The 15586-nt window shown below is 43.0% G+C and overlaps 1 protein-coding gene across 9 annotated transcripts in view; it reads left to right on the top strand.

The window, feature by feature from the left end:
- The window catches only part of WDFY3 (WD repeat and FYVE domain containing 3), a 139691-nt gene that overhangs the window by 16628 nt on the left and 107477 nt on the right, over positions 1 to 15586 (top strand). For 8 of the 9 annotated variants that reach the window (XM_052682977.1, XM_052682973.1, XM_052682976.1 and 5 more), the window contains exon 2: positions 12034 to 12128. The gene's annotated coding sequence lies outside the window, so the exon portion shown is untranslated. Of the gene's footprint in view, positions 1 to 3179; positions 3199 to 12033; positions 12129 to 15586 lie in introns of those variants that run through there. The other variant, XM_052682971.1, reaches the window with a different exon arrangement.

The following is a 15586-nucleotide window of genomic DNA, read 5'->3' as shown; positions in this document are numbered from 1 at the left end:
GGGACGGGAGCCCTTGGGAACCTGTCCTGCAGGTTTTTGCTTACAGATAAACTGAGCATACTCTGTGTGGTCCCAGTAGAGAGAAGTGGTGGATCTGTCATAGCATGTTGGTTGCTGAATATCTTGGGTTTCTATAGCAAACGTGATCTGTATCAGTCATAAATAGGCTCTAGCAATTAATGTCCAATGCCAGGAAGCAATTTGGGTATCAAACGTTTAAAATCTGTATTGAGTCAGTAAGTGTTATGCTAAAAAAAACAATGCAAAAAGATACGTTTTCTTGCTTAGTGTCTGTCTGCACTGGGGACTGGACATTTGGGTAGAGATCTGTCTATCACAGCAAACTCTCCCCTTGCTGTGAGCTGGTTTTGTTGGAGTTTGGAAGCGTGCTTCAGTCTGCTTTAGAGATACCGTATATGCAGAAGGTGTTCTCTTTGCAGCTGAAAGAGTGGATGTGTGACATGTATTCCAGTCTCTTCTGTTCATATCCCTACTCCCCAGATTTTTCATGGAGGAACATTCATTTTTGGTTTCTAAATTTTGGTTTCTCAAGTACAGCCTTGCACTGCTGTGCATATTCAATCAATTTCTGGTGGTCACACTTGTCACTGGGTTAATGCATTGCTTCTGTAGCTGTTGAAGACCATTGGAGCTCAGACCTCATCCCTATAGTTCTGGCAACTGCATAAGTGCAGTTGTATTTTTTGTTTATTTAACAAAAGGGATTTGAAAATCAATTTCTGACTGACTAGCTAGCACCTACAGACCTGTCACAAAGAACTCTGGATAATGCGTTGTCACCCTGAACAGAGCATATTTGTGGCAAATGTCTTTGCATGGTATTTCCAGCTCGCCAAAACAAATGCCTGAAGCACAGTGCAATGGAAGCTGGTTGGTTTTGAGATGTGTGTCAGATCCATTTTTATCTCAGAATCTGCTTAGTTGAGGATCTTGCCTCAGAGCTTCACCAAAATCCAAACTAATGGCTATTCTTTAAGAACTTGAGGGTGAGCATCTTGCTAGGAGTCTCTCTCTGCCTCGTTCACTGCAAGAGAGAAGATTATTTGAATCAGGATGTTCTTAAGAGGTTTTGTTTTGCCTCCTGATGCCTGTCTTGACATGTGGTCCTTGGGGTTGGTTTGTTTGGTGATAGGTGGTAATACCCCCCAAGAAAGTTTTAATTGCTTCCTAGCAGTTTTGATAGTTAAAGCAAAATATACATAACTTCTGTAGTGCAACTCTTTGGTTGTGGTGGCACATTAATTGGGATCTAATAAAGAATAATAACTTTAAAGGCTCTTTTTCTTTAGTAGGTTTCAAAGTAGTCAGCAGTTGAGCTAGAAACCTCAGAAATTTAGCAATTTAGGAGGAAGTGGTTTCTTGGCCGCTTTAGAGAGTGGTTGTTTTTTTTCTTTCTTTAAATCTGGTGGTTTCTTTTCCAAGCTGCTGTTGTCTACATCTCGGTTTTCCTTCTCGATTCAGTGCACTCTTGAGATGATTACTGGAGGTTTTGTTTTCTGTCACAGGCAATGGAAAGGGACATTTCTACACGAGTTTCAAGTTGCAGATAGGGGTTAGCTTGCGGAGGTGTGAGTGTGGTGCTGCATACGAGGAGCAGGTTACTTTACAGTCACTACAGCTCTTGGAGGCATCACAGACTGAGCTGTGAGTTCTCCTCTGTGGATTGCTGCTGGAATTTCATATATGACCACATACAAAAAACATACCCATAAAATGCCCATCTTAAAAACTATTTCAAACCTCCTGTCCATTGCACCTTCACTCTGTAAATCTACCCTGTGTTAACATTAAATCTAACCTGCATTACCATTAAGTAGACATGAAAATAATTTCTATCAGAGTGGTATTTGTTCACACTGTTTAAAACTGCTTTCTGTTTCATATTTGATCAGGAACAAAACCAAAGATCACCTAGTTTCAACCCCCTGCTATGTGCAGGGTCGCCAACCAGGCTGCCCAGAGCCACGTCCAGCCTGTCCTTGAATGCCTACAGGGATGGGGCATCCACAACATCCTTGGACAACCTTTCCCAGTGTGTCACCACTCTCTGCGTGAAAAACTTCCTCCTACATACAAGCTCAATTACTTCTGTGGTGTTTCTTGAGTTCTGATGAAATCTATCTCATTTTGCAAATGTGGTTATTCTGTTAATTTGTGGTGTTCGGCAGTTGGTTTCTGTATCATGAGCTGAAAGAGTCTTGATGGTGCTCTGAAAAGCCCAATTCCTTCAAAACAGCCCCGCCTGGGCTAGTTTTAATGGCATGGGCAGCAGGCCAAGTGTGCCATTTCTGTATGGCATCTGTTGGAGGCTGCAGGCATTGCACCATGATTAGCCTGTGTCTGAATGGCAGTAATCCGTCCAACCTAACCCAGAGCTCCTGCTGCTGCCAGTTGTGCACTGGCATTCTGTTTCTGTTGTACTTTCTTTCCCCTGAAAAACATATCAGAACACAAATAAGCGAGAGTTTAAATAGCTTTTACAGGCAGGATTTATATCTTGACAGCTTTTATCTTTTTCTTTTATCTTTTATCTTTTTTTCACGTTCAGTTATTTCTTAGGCAATAGAATTATAATGAAATGTTAGATTTTAGGTCCCTTTTTTTCCCCTTTATGGATATATTTTTTTTATTGCTTTGGTTTTGCCAAAAATCACTTCAGCCATTACTGTGAGTTTTAAAAATTATTATTTTTGAGTTTTAACTTTACAATGGGAGAAACGACTGTAAACAACTTGGATTCCATTTGGTGGACTTGTAGGACTTTTGTATGCTTATGTTTCAGAGGAGTAGTAGAGAATGAAATTGTAGAAGAGCAGTGATGAGGCTGTCATAAAGGAGGAACAGATCCTTCAAAATACATCTTGAGGAAGTTGAGTAAGAGCATGCTGAGGGGAAGGAGGGTTCAGGCTGTACCATGGGTCAGCTGCTGCGTCCTCCTCCCTGTGAGTCACCCCCCCACCTTCCATCAGCAAATGGGAAGAAAAAAAAAAGATGAAAAGGGAAAAAAAAGGCAGAGGATCCTCCATGCCTCCCCACAGTGAGCGCAGCACAACTACAGATCCATACTTGGAATTTGCACATTTGCAAACCCATTAACTACAAACTCTTGGAAATGATTGCTGATTAAGGTGTGATCCTGTGCCTGTGGTAACAGGGAGAACTGGATGACCGTGGAAAGTAAGTTAAAATTTTGATCTGTCAGCGTTCCTCTCTTAACATTTCTCTTTGTGACTGAGCACATGGACCACTCTAGTAGTGAGGTTACTGCGTGTGTGAAGAGAGATCACAACTCCACGTTGGAGAATGATGTTTCCTTGGTTTAGATCATTCCATCTTGTTAACTTTTTTTCCCATGTCTGTCAAAATGTGCCCATTCTGTAATGATTTGGGTCTGAAGCTTGCTTCCCGCTGGATCTTTGTTGTGGCCTTGTGCTTTGAGGCAAGGCTCTCATTCACTCATGTTCTTTACACAGTGCATGTCTGAACTCTCAGCAGAATGGGTTTCCTTGGTGCAGGATACTTGCTTTGACAGAAATGGAACTTTGGGAACTAAATGTTAACTGCATCCTTCTCTTTTATGCTTTTTAGGACTTCTAGGCAATGTATGAAGCTACACAGTGAAGTAGAGAATAAAAATGGGTGTTATTTTCTGATCTGAATGTGATCCACACTAATTACGGTCAGAAATGTGCCTAGTGAGATGGCTTTGGCCAGGAATCTCTCTCATCTGCTATCTCCGAGGAGAGGAGAAAGCGGTGAATGAAATGTTGATCAGAGGAGTTGTCAGGGGAGACGTGGAGGAAAGTTGGGTTGAACTTTGAATGTGAATTTAGCAGCATGAGGTCTGCTGTGTGGGGGCTCTTTTAGAGAAGCACAAAGTTAAAATTTAGTTACAGTTCTTGAGCGAATGAGAGCCCATCGTCTGAACGTTCCTTTGAACTGTTGCTGTTGCAAAATGAAGCCTTTCTCAGAAGCTTGGGCTGCTGAGTTAAAACTGAAGAGCGCTACTTTGAGAAAAAGAGGAAGGATCACACCAGCAGAAGTGCTGTGCATAACTTTTGGAGCGACTGCGTGCATGTCCTTCTTGTATTTATTTTAGAGCCGGGCGTGTGGTCCTTTGTGTTCTCTTTGGTTAAAGGAGAAATAAATTTCCTCAGTCTGAGTGCCAGTGCTGAGCAGCATGGGCTGTGGGATTCCTCTTTTCAGGTTTGAGATCTGTGAATGGGACAGTGCTCTTTGACTTCGGGTGCTCCTCTCTTATTTTGCACTGCAGGCCCACGTGGTTATTGGGACATTTAGTGCTGTTTAGTTCGTAGGTGGGTGCTGGGAAACTGAAACCTCTGGTAGCTGCACCATTGAAGATTTATGATGTAGCCTATGATGAAACAAAGAAGCGAGGCTTTATTTTTAGGATTTGTATATACCATCACCCTCAGCTTGCTCGGTTGCTGCCATTTCCACTGTGAGTAGTGAACAGCATTGAACAGTATACAGCAAAAAGAGGTACAGCCTTCCCTGAACAGTGACATGTTATTTAGAGGGGAAGCCATCTCTTGCAGTACATGCCCTTAAAGCCTAGGGCTGCTGACCTGGAAGGCTGTTGTTCAGACCAGAAATAGTGAGCTCACAGTCCGGAAATCAAAGCTGCCCTGCAAGCAATTCCTTCCTGGCCCCAGAGAAGCTCAGAAGCGGTGTGAGCAGTGTGCTGAGCCCAGAGCAGGAGCACTGATGGGAACTGTGTGCGGCCTGGCCGTCCCTTCATCCACACTGCTCCTTCCTTAGCACTAATTCCTTGCATGACTCTCCTCAGGAAGAACGCTACTCCTTTACGAGCAGTTGTAGCCTCTGTTGTTTCAAGTTATGCCTATTGTCTCATTTTCCCACTGTGCATTGGTTATTGTGAAGAGCCTGGCTTCATCTTTGTTCTGCCGATAGCCTGTGGCTTTTTAATATAGGTCAGCCTTCAGTCCCTGTTAGGAGATTGTATTTTTGTGATTAATTAAAGAGTAAATAACTAGTATGAGCTTCAAATTAGCAGCTAATTTATACCGTTATATCGATTACGTTATGTAATACAGCACCACTGAGTTGGGCTGTATTGAGCAAACTGGCACGTTGACACTAATTAAGAGGGAAAAATCTTTACTTACTTTTGTGTGTATTATTTGGAACAACTTAAACGCTTCTTACTGAAACAGAGAAATAGCATCCTGCTGTGACCCCAAGATGTTGTAAAATAACACCTAAAATTGTTTTGCAGCTCTTCAAAATATCATCAAAGCTCCTGAGCTTCTGTCCTCAGGGAGATAGCTGACCTCCAGGTTTCAGAAATTTAGGTAATCAGGGCTTGTCTCTGTGTCCAAAGGGTTTATATATGTATTTATTTCTGTGGAGAGCTAAAGGATTAGCAGGGCATTAACTTTCTGAAATGAATAGAATCCCTCTCTATTTTACTGGATTCTGATTTGATGAAGCAGAATGTTATGTTTGTTCAGGAAGATTTTTTTTTTTTTTAATTCTTTCATACATGATAGTAAGGGTTGTTTAAGTAACAGAGTTGTTGTTTGAATGTATATTTGATTGGTCTAATTTATGTCTTCTCTGTGGGTATTTGATCAACTTCAAATATGTACATCACTGCTAACCTTGATTTCAGAAGGGATGACCACTGTAGAAAGCTTGCCTGTCCGACCTCTTGGGTGCACCTCTTGCACAGAGATGAGGGGCACTTGGCAAGGTAAAAAACACAGCAAAAATTTCCACCTCCACTGTGATAGCAGCCAAGCAGCTCATTTCTCAGAGAAGCAGTGTGATTTCCTTGGAGATGCTTGGAGTTCAGTGTGGCTCCAAGCAACCTGATCTGAGCTGACCCTGTGCCGAGCCAAGGTTGGAACATTTCACCTTCGTGGATGACTTCCAACTTGTGTTGTTCTGTTCTTAAATACAAAGAATAGCCAGCATTTCCGTGATAAGAGTCAGTGCTGTAATAAGACCTAATTACTGAATTTGAAAACCTCTACTTAAAAGCTTAATGCTCGCTTTCAAGCAGTGTAATTAATTTAAATTTAATGCTGCAAGTGATGTTCAAGTCAATTTAATGTATCTATATGGAGAGCATCTTGAGGTGAGTTTCTTAATCCTGACAGATTCTGATTTCTCTGTTCAAAAAGCACATTTTTTGCTTGTAAGTGCAGAAGGCAGCCTGAGTGATAGTGGATTAATGTCTCCTTGGCAGGGAGTTCTGTAAATTAGGGATTGAATGCAGTGCGTGAGAATATTCTGAAGACAACTTGAAATGAATTTTCCTAATTTATTTAAATGTACAAGTTTTTGATGGTTCATTTTGAGAGGGAATTAGCATTTATTTCCATTTGGAGCATCAGCTTATAGAAGTGTAGATATTATCAAAGCTTGCAAATTTAATTAGGAAGTAATTAAAGAGCAAAATAACATTGAGCGAGCGCTAAAATTTTCTTATTCCTTTTTCCAGTGTAGCTTTGGCCTTGGCTTAATGTAAGTGCTCAACTGGTGGAGCATTTCTTCTTCCTTGCAGTGGCATAGAGATCAGGGGTCACATTACATCTTTGTGACTCTGCATCAACACCGAGGCAAGACCTAGGCTGTCCCATGGAACTTGCCCAAACTGAATGAGACTTGCTTTGTTTCCTTGACTTCCATGTTCCTTTTTAAAAGTCTGAGTTGATGGTGTTTAACTTTCATTGCTCGTGAAGCCTAATCTGCCAAAGCATGGAAGTTGTGTGTTGTTGTTTTGCCTCTGCGTATGGGCTGCTTCTGGGGGAGACATGAATGCAGCTCTGTAAGGTTATGGCTCCTTCTGTTTTACCTCATCAACACCTTGCGTTTATCTTCTCCATGCTTTACAGTGTCGAGATGAATCTGGCTGAAGTAAAACCCATGCAAGATTGGGATCTTTCTGAAATACACGAGAATTGTTTGAAAGGCACAGGAGGACGTGGGGCCTATCTGGTGAATGCAGCATCATTTGAGGAGGGTTTGGCTGTTTTGTGGTTGTTTTTTTTTTTGTCACTCATGAGTGAGTTCAGTGGCAGGGAGCAATGCTTAGCAGTTGTATGTGGGAAGCTGGCTGTAATACTTATTCATTATGACCCCTTTTGTTGTCATCCTCCCTTCTGCAGTTGAATTTGGAAGTGTTTTGAGGTTGCCTCTGGATTTGGAATAGCTTGCTTCCCATCTCCCTACCCCCCTTCCCCAAATACTGTTGTAGGGAATACCAGCTGAGGCATTTGCGTTATCTTTAGTTCAGTTATAACTGGCATCAGGCAGTGTATCTGCCACTGTGTGTGAAAAGCAGAGGCTTAACATGGCTACAGTGCTTATCAGTGCTTATGTATACGTTTGGAGCTCGGAGAGAGCACAGAATTGTGCATCAGAGCAGAATGTTGTGCCTCGAATCATGCTTTGTCGCACAGTCATATGGCAGTGATGTCTGAGATTGAGACCAGAGCATGCAAGATCCCCTCCTCTGTGCTGGTAACTGCTGGTTGTGTTTCAGGCAGTGGTGGTGTTTGGCTGTGGGGTGTGTGGGATGTTCCCTGCCCTATCTGGTACAATCCTTCTTGTGTTCCCTGCTTTCTGAGCTGCGTTACTCCAGCTCTTGGGAAGAGGGACAACACTGAGTTACGGATTGCCACGTTCTGTGCTAAGTTGAAGGTGGATGAAGTAATATTTGGTAAGAAATGTTTAAGAGACTATGATGATAAACGTCAGTAGGTTCCTCTGTCATTTTTGGTGTTTTCTGCTGTAAACCTCTAGGCTCTGTCTATGAGAAGGTGAACTGTGTGCCGGGATGCATTTTCCTCCTTCATCTTCCCGGTTCACGAGGGCAGTGGAGCCTGTTTGGCAGTATGACTGGAATGCAAACCGTGAGAATTCAGACACTGGCTCCTACTGGCAGCATGTGGTCCTGACCTCCTGAGCCTGCCCTGTCCGAATAGTGTGCTGTACATTCATGTCCTTTGTACTGCCCATGGTCTGGGACGTGCTCTAGGTGTGCGTCGCTGCTGGAACAGGCAGAAGTTGGACCTGCATTCCATATAATGCTACAATGCCTTTGCTTTTAGTTAGAAGCAGTGTTTTAATCCCCATTACGTGGGCTACCAGCACTCGAGTGCTGTATTTAATTTCCAGCAGCTCAGGCTTCAGTATCAGGACAGGAGGGAATGGCCTCAAGTTGCACTAGGGGAGATTCAGGTTGGATGTTAGGAAATACTTCTTCTCTAGAGAGTGGTCAGGTGATGGAATGGGCTGCCCAGAGAGGTGGTGGAATCACCGACCGGGAGGTGTTCAGGAAACGTTCAGAGGTGGTACTGAGGGACATGGTTTAGTGGGGAATATCAGTGATAGGTGGGTGGTTGGACTGGGTGATCTTGGAGGTCTTTTCCAACTTCAGAGATTCCACGATTCTATGATCAGCACTTTGCTTTTCTTGCACTGACAAGTCTTACTACAGAAAACCAAAACATTCCTCTGGCATAACATGCATATGGCTTTTTGTAACTTGGCAGAACATGCCAGTGGGTAGTGAAAAGGCTGCTGAGGTCTGAATAGGTTTCTGTTGAACACCTGTGGTACGTAACAAAATACATGATGCTTTTTTAGGGCTCTCATTTTTATATGGTGATGGCACCAATACAGTATGTTACAACTTGGTAAGCCTCCTTTGTCTGCCAAGTGGTAAAGTGAGGGGAATATAGCTGAACTGGATAGTGCTTGTGCTTCTTTTATGGATTTCAGACGTGAGGAGAAAAATGAGTGGATTTTATGGCAGTTCTTTTTCTTTTTGCTTCTTCATAAGAACAGAGTGATTTGAGATCCAGCATTTTTTGTGGAGTTTCTGGTGAGGGAAGCAGCAAGTTGTGTTGATTTTTGGACTTTCATAAGCGAGTGTCTAGAAAGTAGGGAGATATTTATCCTCTGCAAAATTAGAACTGAAATCTGTGCTTGGGAGGTCACTGCAGTGCTGCCAATGTTCTGTGTCAAAGCAAGCAAAGTACTGAAATGGACAGGGAGGAAGAAATAGTGACAGCTCATAGGCACTATCCAAGCCAGAAATCACTTCTGCATCGTTGGACATGAATTTATACTTATCACTACCAGTTCTAAAGAAAAATGTTTGGAAATGCCAAAGTCAAAGTTCAATTGGCCTTTGTTTCTGTTGTTTTTAAAGTAGCAAAAAGTGCTTTAAATTTAATATGTACTGACCAATGCGTTGTGTGGTTTAAATAACACCAGAAGAAAAATCGTATTCATCTGCTGGAAAAGCATTTTTGATAGGAGAAGGAATAACTGTACATAATTATTCAAACTGTGCAAGTAAGCTCCTCAAGGAGTGCCTGTCAGCCTGAACTCTTCTGAAAATTACTGTGAAGTACCAGTTAGGGTTTTATCGGTCCTGTTCAAGCAGACCACCCCAATTTATGCTTTAGGAAGGTGATTGGAAATGATATGTTATCACTCCTTGAACTCAGAGGTCACACTACAGTGCAGCAGGAGCTTTATGCAGGGCTTGCATGGGAGCAGAGTTGTTTCAGACACTGAAGCTTTTTTTTCCTGAACAATACCTGATTTCTGGAAAATAGAAGATGTGCTCACTGCCAGAGGTCAGTGGTGAGCCATGGAAATAAAGTCAGGAGATACGATGTTGGATTCTCCGTGGTGCTGGCACCTGCTCTGCTGAACCATGCCCTGCATGTGCACGCGTAGGTGAGGATGTGCTCTGGTGGGTGAGGGATCACAGAGATAGTGTTGTGTTCAGCAGACAGAAACCTGGTGACATCCTGTAACAGTGTTGCACGTTGTTTCCTTTTTCAGAACATAATTCCTACTTAGACGTTTCCAAAATGGTTATGAGAAGACTTCTATTGCTGAATGGCCAGTTTGAGTCTTTGCGTGCTCCTCTTCAGTATTGAGTGTCAGAGCCCTGTGAGACATTTGAGGTTGCCAAGGAGAGAGCTGTCAGCAGCAAGTGAGATGCCACGTCTCTGCTCCTCGTATACCTGGAACAGTGCAGCCCTATTCAGTATTGCCTTGCTTCTCTGCTTGGCACTCTGTCAGTGGCTCAGGCTGCCTCAGAAGGTCCGTATGTAGAATGGCTGCAGAATCCCTTAGGTGCCTGCTGTTAGACTAGGGGAACTCTGTTGTGCCCACAAGGGGCAGGCATAGATGGATAGGGCTGTTTGCTGTGTGCCCAAATGATCCTTTAAGATGGATGAATGTGAGTCTGGATTGTTGGGAGAACACAGATCCTTGCCTCAACGACGAAGAGGAAGGGTTTTGTTTTCTGCACTTGCTGTACCATTGCATTTCCCAGACATGTTGATCCTTTACATGGGAGGAGACATGGGAGGAACCAAGGAAGCAGGCCAGGCCATGCTGTGGAGATTGGTCAGAAGTGGTTCTGCTTTCTCAGAATGTGTGGCACTGTTTTTGTCCATGTCTGGCATGCTGGGAAGACAGTGCTGCTGTCTGTCCCTGCTCTCTGTGTGCTCGGATATGTGTGGGCCTGCCACCTCACTTCCCTGGAGGGGGAATGTGGAGAGGCCGATAGAGCCTGAGCTGTGCTGGCTGCTCACAGAGCATTGCTGTTGTGGCCAGGATGCTGAAAACTGAGCTGTAGTGTTGTTTGATTTAGTTACAATTCTGATGATGTCAAATTTCTGGCATACTCAAAATTCACATTTTTCTGAGCTGCCTTCTTCTTTTTTTCTGCTTGTTGTTGTGGGATAAATAGGGCATGCCATTGGCTTCGCAGCCACTGTTGGTGATTCCGCCGATGACAACAGAGAGAATTTGAGTTTGTCTGATGCTAAAGATTAGTTGACATAATTAAAGTGGGAGTGGTTTATTTTTGGCACTGAGAGAGCTGTTCAGCTCCTGTGAGATATGTTCATACAGCTCCTTCTGTCCCCTGTGCCTTTTGGTTTTGGGACTGTGGATTAGAGCTGTCCCATTCTGTGACCAAGTATTTCTTAGGTCAGCGTGGCCCTGATGCACTTCTAATACTGAAGTAGGGCAGTGTAAGGGATCGAGACTTTAGGAGACAAGGTGCTCCATGCATGCTGTGGAAAGTGTTCATAGAACAGGCAGCTTGGCGTGTGCAGGCCCTAATAGGTGCTCCCACAGGATTCTAACTGTTTCTTATTTCATGCTGAGTAAGTAATGCTTGTGGAAGGGGGATCAGAAGCTGTCTATGTGGTTTCACTTCCTAACAGCGATTTGTTGTTTTATTTTTTGATGGAAGCCGGAGGAACTGCTGATGCTGCACTCTGATTTCTGCTCAAGCAAGCTCACAGAGTTTGGGTGCTTGCAGTACAACAACTGGTCAGTTGAGCTTTGGCAATATAGGCAGTGCGAATTAAGCCTGGCCTAAATGCAGTTTGTTCTGATCTGCAGCCCATACGTAAGATTTCCATTGACTGTATTTAAAAATAAAAATAAAAACTAATAGATCCTGACCAAAGAACTTGTTCATGATATGCAAAGGTGTGGCTGTTACTGCTGAGCTCATGAACTTGCCAACAAGTTGAGTTCTATTTTCAATGCTTGCGGTGAGGTTGGATCAAAACATTGTATAGTTATTAAGCACCACATCCTTTTGAGCCAAGAGTTGTGTGAATGCTGCCTCTCTGGCAAAGTCTTCTAAAGGCATAGTGATCATATACTGCTGTTTTTCACTTCTGTGTTGTTGGGTTTTTTTTCCTCCTAAAATCTTTGTTATTTTTACTGTACAAAATAAAATTCACTAAGTGTGTATTTGTGTTGCTACGAGGTTTTCCTTGTTGATGGGGGATATGTCTGTATATGGCATAGGTACCTACACTGATGATGCTGAACATGGCAGGTTGGGAATCAGAGCTGAAATCATTGCTCTCACAGATATCCTAGGAGCAACAGCTCTTTGCAGCATAGCAAAGCTCGGCTATTATTGGCATGTTTGTGTTCTAACCTCTGTTCTTTCCTTACCTTCCCCAGTGAATGGACAGCATTGCTATTGAAGAGGAACCTCAGAAAGGAATGGGCTCTGTTTTCCTGAGGCTGTTGGCCCCGATCCCAGGAATGCTATAGAGGTCAGTGCTGTGAGTACCAGAGAGCGTCTGCAGAAGCAACCTTTTGGTTTGTAACTGCCACGCTCCTCCCCAGGTCCTGTGTGAGGCACTTGGTTTGCTGTCGTAGAAACAGGGTTAGCATGGGCACCATTGGAACGCTGTCAATTTAAAATTGCTTTGCTCAAACCAAACTTAGGTTTTTATGTGTTTGTGTAAAGGCAAATGGAAATGCATCTGCAAAGTACATGTGTGTAATTGGGAGGAGCTGGCAGGAAGAGCAGGAGAGATCTCGCCATCCTTACACAGTGAATTCCCAGTGCTGGTGCCCAGAATGCAACGTGTGCTGACCTGGCCCACTGCAAACCTTGCACCGCTAAAGGTTGCCTTCACCTCTGCAAATGGATTTCAAGTGTTTTGGAAGTGCGTGGCATCCATCATCTCTGCTGCTCTGTGCAGTGTCTGTGAATGGAGTTGGCACAGGAAAGCACGGCCTGGGTGGGCTCAGTTTGTTCTTCTGATCAAACCTTCCTGAAGTACTGCTTACAGAGCCCCAGTGCATTATTGGATTTGGCTTCCAAATGCTTCCCACTGATGGCCTGTGGGTATCAGCACTATGACAGCGTGGGGTGATGCAGGGGATGCAGGGTGGTGTAAGACTTTGGCTGTGCAACGTTCATCGATTTCTACGTGCTTTGAGTAAGCAGGTGCAAACAGGGGCTCTGGCTGTTACTGCAAATTCTAGACAATAGTTTGATTATGACATAAAGGAGAATATCAGCCTGAGAGCTGAATCCAAGTCATGTGTGGTGCTGGCTGAAAGAAGATGGTGCAGATGTTTTCAGGTGGTACAATAGGGAGTGCCTTTGTTCTGGACGCTCTGTTGGCAGTGAAAGGTTGAGGTGTACTGCTTTCTCTTGGTGGTCATAAGACAAAACAAACAACTCCAGTCAAAATGTTTGTGTGGGGTATAATCCCAACCAGTGCTTGTTCTTACACTCAGCAAACAGCTGTACTCCTTCCCAGTGCAGTATTTCTTGTGTACCATTGCTCCCAGTATTTAAAAAAAAATTTTAGATGAGCTTAAACATCTCAATGTTGAAATAGGATAAGTAAGTACTGTTATTCAGATCCACAGTAAGGAAGCTTTACCTTCTGTAAATAATGAATTGTCCTTCTCATATATCTTGAGACCTAATTCAGGTTATCTTCCTGTATTTCCACAATAATAAAAATAGACTATATTTGGAGTGAAAAAAAGTGAAATTTGAAAGAATGCCTCAGATATATATATTCACTTCTCAGTGATGCTGTTGCATAGAGCCCCTGCTCACCTGTTTTCTGACAGAAATACAATGGGACTTGTTTCCAGCATAATTCCAAGAGTAGTACATACAGCACACACCATTAAGTTGGACTTCTTGGACAATGCTAGTATAGCCAATTCTTGAAGTACAGTTGTGTGGCTGAAGTAGTGCAAACTGCCATTCTCAGTGTGTGCTTAGGCTAAATGAAGTCACAGGATATTGCTGATTTAATAGAAGAACTGGCAGAACTAGCAAAAGTCAACAGCAGTGGTGGGTGGAATGACAACGTATTCTGTGCACTGTATATGGAGTTATCAGTATTGTGTGAGTCACTAAAAGAAATTTCAAGATCATCTATGAAGGAGTTTAATAACACTAAAATACAGCTTCCCTCCCCCACCACTGCTCAGGCAGCAAAGTTTTGTCTCATGTGCAGTATTCCATATTTCATTTAGATCAATTATCCTGCTGTCATAGCGTGAGAAGAACTCCCAGTCTGAACAGTTTGGGAAAGAGTTTGAGATTCCTCTAGGAACTGTGCTGTTTCATAGGATCATACAAGTTGGAAAAGACCACTAAGGTAATCTACTCCAACCCCGACCCATCCCCACCATGCCCACTGACCACATTCTCCCTCAGTGCCACATCTCCACAGATCCTCAGAGCACCTCCAGAGGCAGTGACCGCATCACCTCCCTGGGCAGCCTGTGCCAATGCCTCACTGCTCTTTTTGAGAAGAAATATCTCCTAATATCCAACCTGAACCTCCCCTAGTGCAGCTTAAGCCTGTTACCTCTCATCCTGTCCTATTTATTTCATTCTATATTGCATGTATCTTCCTGACCTGAAGTCTGTAACCTATTATATCTTGAGGATAGCATGGTAAAAGACCACAGCCACTTTCATATCATTTCTCTTGAAATGTGAAGGGTCAGTGCAGATTTCCAGCATAGGCTGGCTACAGTTGCTGGGATGTATGTTTGAAAAGCTTAGATGTTTTTTTAGTGGCTTCTTGATTCGTTTTTTGGGGGGTTTTTTTTGTGTGTTTTTTATACCACAGTATTCGTTGCCAGTTTTTATGCCACAGTATTCAATCTTTTTTTTTAATTTTTTTTTTTTAACCTGAGATTAAAATACAGTTTTACCGATACATTCCAGAAGGGTATTTCATCTTGGTTTAGGCAGAAGATGTAGTTGTTCTTGTTAAATTCCTCCTACCAGCAGTTGGTTAATTATCTTCAGTATTAGAAACTTCATTCTAGTTTGTAATGAGATGTTCCTCCCCCCTCTTTTTTTTTTTCCCAGCTGCTGTCTGATGACTTTGTCTCTGGATTTAATGGTTCCTCAGTAACTGGTATTTCCCTGTTATTCCAGTCGCAGCACCTTTGGTATAATCACTTCTCCTTTTCATAATTGACCCTTCATGATGACCTCTTTTTTTGGTAATTTAAATAGATCAACTTCTTGACATTTCTTGCTGTAAGGCATTTTCTATCCTTGAATAATTTTTATCGCTTTTACTGACCTTCTTCAGTTTTTCAACAGTCTTTAAGCACTGAGAAGTGGACGCTGTAATTCCATTGACTCTTTCATTTTTGGTCCCCATAAATTCACCTGTAGAAATCATTTTCTGTTCCCCTTCACTCCTTCCCATACCTGAAGGTGAGCAGGACAACGGTCCCTTTTGCAGTAGTGTACAACAGGCTACATCTGAGTGATTTATCTACTCTGAGCCACTCAATTCCCTTCTGAGATCCTTGTTCAGACTTCAGTCTCAGGTACGGAAGAGAGTGGCCCACGTTGCTTTGCAGAATAGTGCAGGGCTGCACACAGGCGCTAACTGGTATCAGTGAGAAGTGTTACAATGAGCTACTTGTGCTCCAGGAGGGAGATGGTGAGGGGAGCTTTCCTGTGCATTGGACAGCTATGGTGTGAAGTCAGCAATAAGTCTGTAGGAAGGCAGTGCCTGCTTGCCTTATGGAAGTCAAGGGGGAAAAAAAAAAAACCTACGTGTGCCTTTGTATTGATGAAGTCGATTTCCAAGGTGTTTAGGCCTTGTTTGGGTACAGTGTAACATATAGAACTGGTACTAATTGTATTCTGGAATTATTTTGAGAATGCTTTGCAACATGTCAGTTGTATTTCTCTAAATGCTCTGAGATGAGCATTGAAGCA

The sequence above is a fragment of the Tympanuchus pallidicinctus genome, unplaced genomic scaffold, assembly GCF_026119805.1.
Source record: "Tympanuchus pallidicinctus isolate F22 unplaced genomic scaffold, pur_lepc_1.0 scaffold2, whole genome shotgun sequence".
Lineage (NCBI taxonomy): Eukaryota > Metazoa > Chordata > Aves > Galliformes > Phasianidae > Tympanuchus > Tympanuchus pallidicinctus.
Note: the sequence above shows the minus strand (reverse complement) of the source record. Positions and strands in the feature narration are given on the sequence as shown.